The sequence below is a fragment of the Odocoileus virginianus genome, chromosome 2 (assembly GCF_023699985.2).
Source record: "Odocoileus virginianus isolate 20LAN1187 ecotype Illinois chromosome 2, Ovbor_1.2, whole genome shotgun sequence".
Taxonomy (NCBI): Eukaryota; Metazoa; Chordata; class Mammalia; order Artiodactyla; family Cervidae; genus Odocoileus; species Odocoileus virginianus.
In genome coordinates this window covers 24,331,346-24,337,694 of record NC_069675.1, presented here as the reverse complement: position 1 = coordinate 24,337,694, position 6,349 = coordinate 24,331,346, and the positions used below count along the sequence as shown (strand labels likewise).

Below are 6,349 nucleotides of genomic sequence, written 5' to 3'. Positions count from 1 at the left end.
AGTTACATCTCCCCTGCCTAGCCTGGGGTTCCCCACCAGCTCCTCATGTAGAACCTGGTCTCTTGGGGAGTCTCCCTAACCCTCTGCAACCGGTGGCTGGGCTCCAGGCTCTAGGCCAATGCGGGAGGGGTTGTGGGGAGAGGGAGGAAATAGGCCCCCTTTGTCCCCCGGGGGCCTGGCACACAATGGGAGCCTGTGCCATGCCAGCTGCTCTGGGCGGTCTGACTCTGGTGGACACCAGCCTTGGGAGAGCACACAGCGTGGGGGACCCCGTCTGTTTCATGTCCCTCCGAGGGGACCTGTGGACAGGCTGCCTGTGCCTGAGGGATGACCTGTGTCTGGGGGTGCTGGCTGTCCCTAGGGGTGCACATACGTGTATTCATGCCAGAAGGTCTGACGGAGGGCAGGTAAGTGTGTGCTTGTGTGTCTGCCCATGGTGCCACACATGTGCCTGGGGCTGTCTGGGCGAGTCTGCAAGTACACATGCAAGTAAGTACACATGGGTCTGTGACTGTGTGTTGAGGACAGACAATGCTGCTGAGCACGCGCGGGCACACTTGCCTAGGTCTTCCCCGTTGTCAAAATAGGGAGCCTTTCCCCATGCACCAGGCCAAGAAGGGCAGAGCTGGCTGTGAAGCATCTTTGGGAAAGAAGTACTGAAAGATGGGGGCCAAGACTGCCCAACTGAAACTTGTGTTCTGCACACACATTCCCTGGGGCTCTAGGCTTGGCTGTCTCCTTCCCTTGGGCCCTCGCTGCCCCCGGTCTCTCCCTCCTGCTGCTTCCCTGCACCTTGGACCAACAGGGACCCTCATCTGGGATGGTGACCCTCAGCCAAGTAGCAGCTGGAAGGAAGCTCTTTGGGGTTCAGGATGTCCCTCCAAGGTCTGAGCTGCCCAGTTTGGCCTAGCGTCCCTCCCACTCCACCCCCTCACAAATCAGAAAGCCCAGCCCACCCAGCTTGACCTTCCAACCTGGCTGGAATCAGGAAATGAGATTTCAACTCCATTCAACTAAATCCAGCAAATATTTACAGAGGAACCTCTAAGCACAGGCTCTGTAAAGCTGGGAGCAGTGTAGAGAGGCTCTTGGCCAGGGCCTGCCTCCCAGTGACTCCAGATTTAGGTCCCACCTTAAGGTGTTGCTCCCCACAAAGCTGGCACCCACAGCTTCAGCCTGCAGCCCAGGGGCCTGGTCCTCCCGACTGGCCGCTGATGAAGGCTCTGCCGGGTGAGGGTGCACCCACAGGCTCCCTGAGAAAATGCCTGAAGCACTGGTGGCCCCCTCCCCGCTCTGGTGGGCAGACGGGTGGGGGCTGGGGGGCTGCTTCTCCCCACCCTCCAGGATCAAAGGCAACCAGGGGAATAGGCAGTGGAGGAGAGGTGGTCCCCTGCCCTCTTTAGGAGATGGAACCAGGGACAGGAATGTGGGAACCTGGACTTTCCTTTTGATTAGAAGGAAAAGCTACTCCTCCCCACAGAGGGGCTTCCAGCCTACAGAGTCCAACCCACAGGCAGGCCTCTCTCAGCAGATGCCCTGGAAGTCTCTAACTGTATCTTGGTGTCCAAAGTAAAATGTGCAATATGATCCTCTGGGTGAAGCAAAAAATATTGAGTCAAGCTTTTTTAATTTAGAAACTTAAGACTTACCAAATATTTAATAAGTGGGTTGACCCCTCCCTTCCTCAGTCCCAGTTTCATATTATTCTGAGTCCTGGAAGTTTCTCTGGGACTCTTGGGGGGTGAGGGTTGTGTGGGGTGTTTAGGGGTACCCTCCCACTTGGGCTCCATTTGAAGCCAGTACATGGCTTCATTTGTTCCTAAGTACTCCAGCATATCACCAGTGCAGCTAGTTCTATAAAAACGAGGCCTTAAACAGAATATTTTCATACTTTGTAAAAGAGAGAGGTGTAACACAAAACTCTTTCTGAACCTACAGGTGTTCTAGGAATCAAACCGAAGCACAATTTGTGCTTTTTTTTTTAACAGAAAAACAAGTATATTCTAGTCTCTGACCTTTTCTATGATGAGTGCCTATTGATAGTGTGTGACCTCAACCAATATTTCAGACAAAAATTAGTCCTTCCTGTCAACCTATAGGAAACATTTTAACAGTGAGAGAGGAACATCTTTTCAAGTATCTAAGGAGAGAGCATTTTGAAAATGGTTATTTGGAAGTGTTTCCATCATAAGGTGATGTTATTCTCGAAAACTATTTAAATATGTCAACTATTAAAAATTCTATCTACACAGTTAAAGAAATAAGCTTGGATGATTTTCCAAACAAAGAGTGTAAGAAAATTTTGAATCAGTTTGCTAAAAATGTAAAAACAAAGATTTCCAGTTATTTTGCAAATATAATAACCAGGAAAGGTGGAAATTTACTAGCTAAATAGTGTCCAAATAAATTGCACAATGGATGGATGGGAGTGAAATACAAATGTCATGATTTAATGGGTCCAGTGAATGATACATATCTATCATGGGCTATGGCCATTATGAATACCAAGACTCAAAATGTATAAACATTCACTTAGCAAATGATTCAGCAATCCCACTTCTAGGTATTTCCTCAAGAGAAATGAAAAACATGTGCACACAAATACCAGAATGCAAATGTTTGTTTGTTTTATTCACAAATTTTTTTTATTCACAATTTATTCACAACAGTTTTATTCACAATTGCCCCAACTGGAAACAACTCAAATGTTCATCAACTGTTAAATGGATAAGCAAATTGTGGTGTGGAATACTACTAAGTAATAAAAGGAACATATTACTCATATACACAGCATGGATGAAACTCAAAAGCAATATGCTAAGTGAAAGAAGCCAGACACAAAAGATCACATTCTCTGACTCCAATTATGTGACATTCTCGGGGAAAAGGCAAACATATAGGGCAAGAAATCAGACCAGTGATCCCTAGGGGTTGGAAGAGGGAAGTGATTGAAAAAATGCATAAAAGAACCCTGGGGTGATGAAAATATTATACATCTTGACTGTGATGGTAGTTACATGCCTCTATATACATGTCAAAATGCATCAAGACATACACTTGAAAATGAATTTTACCATATATAAATCATATTTTGATAAACCCGATGTTGAAAAAAGTGTTTAGCATATGTGCTCAGTCACTTCAGTCATGTCTGACTCTTTGCTTAGCATGTAATGTTACATAAACATTGAATAAAACAAATATTTTAAAGCATAGAAGAAATCTAGAAGTATACAACCAAAGGGAATTCCCTGATTCTCCATGGTTAGGACTCAGCATTTTCATTGCTGGGGCCCAGGTTCAGTTCTTGACCAGGGAACTAAGATCCCACAAGTCATGTGGCCAAAAATAAATAAAAGATAAAATGAGGACTTTTTAAAAAAGAAGTATTGCAACCAAAATATTATCAGGGATAATCTCTAAGTGGTAAATTATTGTGATTTTTACTTTTTTACTTTGTTTTCTGTTTATAAAAATAAGCAGAAGTTTGAAAAATTGACTCTAACAATCACATGGACGTGCCAGGACCTAGAGTCATCCAAACAACTTTTGAAAAATGAAGCTGGAAAACACTACCTGATTTCAAAATTTATTATAAGGTTACGGACATGACTGAGCGACTAAACTGAACTGAACTACGGTAAATCAAGACAGTTTGATATTATTGGCATAAAGATAGACATCAATGGAACAGAATCAAGAGACCAGAAATAGACCTTTATACTTTAAAAAAAAACCAGCTTTATTGAGGTAAAATTGATCTATAAGTATTATCCTTTAGTTATGCAGACAAGTGATTTTCAACAAAGGTACAGAGGCAATGCAATGCAAAAAAGATGGTGTTTTAAAAAAATTCTGCTTATGCCCATAAGCAAAAAAGTAACCCTCTATCTACGCTTTGCACCAGACACAAAATATAACTCAAAATGGCCATTGACTTAAATGTAAAATTTAAAACAGTAAAACATCTAGAAGAAAGCCTTTATGACCATGGAGTAGGCAAACATTTCTTAGCTATAGCACCGAAAGCATGACCCATAGAAGAGTAAATTGATCAGTTGGACTTTATCCAAATTTATCCAAACAGACACTATTAAGAGAACGAAAAGAGGGACCATAGGCTTGGATAAAGTATTTGCAAATCATGTATCTGATAAAAGACTTGGATCCAGAGTATATAAAGAACTCTCAGAAAGTAATAGTAAGAAAACAACCCAATCAATAACAGATAAAGCACTTGAGATACCACTAAAAACCTGTTGGAATGGCTCAAATAGATTGACCCTATCAAGTTTTGGCATGGATATGGAAGAACTGAACTTGACACATATCTGGTGAAAATGTAAAATGGCACAGCCACCAACCACGTTGGAAAACTTTTTGGCAGTTTCTTTAAAAGTTACACATACACTTGATCCCGCCAGTCCACTCCTAGATTTACCCAGAGAAATGAAAGCATATTTTTCTGCAAAGACTCATTCATGAACGCACATAGTAGCTTTATTTGTAATAACCAAATACTGGAAACAACGAAGGTCCATCTTCAGGTGATTGGATACACAAACTGTGGTATATCTGTATAATCGAATATTACTCAGTATTTTTTAAAAAATTGACTATTTATATGTTATGTAACATAGATGTGTCTCAAAAATAATTACTATGCCGAGAGAAAGAAGTCAGACTAAAAAGAGTTCCCATGGACTTTCCAGGTGGTCCAGTGGTTAAAAATCCACCCGCCAATGCAGGGGACACAGGTTCAATCCCTGGTCTGTGAAGATTTCACACGCCGAGGGGCAACTGACTCCATGAGCCGCAACTGCTGAGCCTGTGCGCTGGAGCCCGTGCCCTGGAACAAGAGAAGCCACTGCAATAGGAAGCCTGAACACCGCAACTAGAGAGTAGCCCTTGCTCGCCACAACTAGAGAAAGCCTGCAAAACAAAGACTCAATACAGCCAAAAATAAATAAAATTATTAAAAAAAAAAACAGTACATCTAGCATGATACCATTTATATAAAATTCTAGAACATTTAAAAAAAAAAAGCAAGTTGGTGATTGCCTAGGAACAGGTAGATGAGGGAGGGGTGGAAGAGTTACATGGGAGGAAACATTTAGGGTGATGGAAATGTTCATTTTCTTGATGGTGGTGATGACTTCAAGAGTGTCTAAATATGTCAAAACTTATATCACATTGTACACTTGAAGTATGTGTGCTTCACTATAGGTCAATTATATTTCAACAAAGCTATTAAAAATAAACAGATTACTTTTGTAACACAATACATTTCTTGAAGGACAGAAATAAGAGACTCAAGTCATTGTATTACATTATACACATCTTTTTGTGGTTAGTTACTGTGTGGTCCCACTTAATTATTCATATACTGTTTAGAAACTTCGTAATGTAGAGATTATGGGTATACCATTATGACTCCTGGGGTTTGGTTTTGTGGTCAGTTCTATAAAAATCTGTATATCAGGCCCATGGCCAGGAGCCTAATCCTCTTTTATAACATTGTTTCTGTGGGAAAAATTGAAATTGACTTGCATTACATTTTCATAGTTCCTTCCCTTTGCCCCCAGGCTCTCTCTTCTCAAATCTACCTTACACACAGTTGCCAGGCTTACTTTTTAAAAAGATTATATCATGTTACTTCCCTGTCAAACCCCTCAGTTTAGTTCAGTTGTTCAGTCGTGTCCGACTCTTTGCAACCCCATGGACTGCAGCATGCCAGGCTTCCCTGTCCATCACCAACTCCCAGACTTGCTCAAACTCATGTCCATCAGGTCAGTGATGCCATTCAACCAACTCATCGTCTGTCATCCCCTTCTCCTCCTCCCTTCAATCTTTACCAGTATCAGGGTCATTTCCAATGAATCAGTTCTTTGCATCAGGTGGCAAAACTACTGGGGCTTCAGCTTCAGCATGAGTCCTTCCAATGAATATTCAGGACTGATTTCCTTTAGGATTGACTGGTTTGATCTCCTTAAAGTCTAAGGGACCCTCAAGAGTCTTCGTTAACATCACAGTTGAAAAGCATCAATTCTTTGGCGCTCAATTTTCTTTATCGTCCAACTCACACATCCATACATGACAACTGGAAAAACCATAACTTTGACTAGGTGGACCTTCGTTGGCAAAGTAATGTCTCTGCTTTTTCATATGCTGTCTAGGTTTGTCATAGTTTAAACCCCTCAGTGGATCCAAGTGATAAACCCTCAGCTCTATAGCATGTTGTTCAAGGTCCTTCCTAACTGGCTCCATCTATGTCACCAGTCCCACCTCTCAGAACTGTCTGTGTTTATGCATCTGGACCAGGTGCTTTCACCACTTTGAGCCTTGCCTC

At 42.3% G+C, this 6,349-nt stretch overlaps 1 long non-coding RNA gene across 1 annotated transcript; it reads left to right on the top strand.

The window, feature by feature from the left end:
• Nucleotides 1-236: 236 nt before the first annotated feature.
• On the top strand, nucleotides 237-4,988 carry LOC139038594 (uncharacterized). Its single transcript, XR_011491615.1, has 2 exons — nucleotides 237-407; nucleotides 4,713-4,988. It is a non-coding gene; the product is annotated as an uncharacterized lncRNA (long non-coding RNA).
• Nucleotides 4,989-6,349: the final 1,361 nt, after the last annotated feature.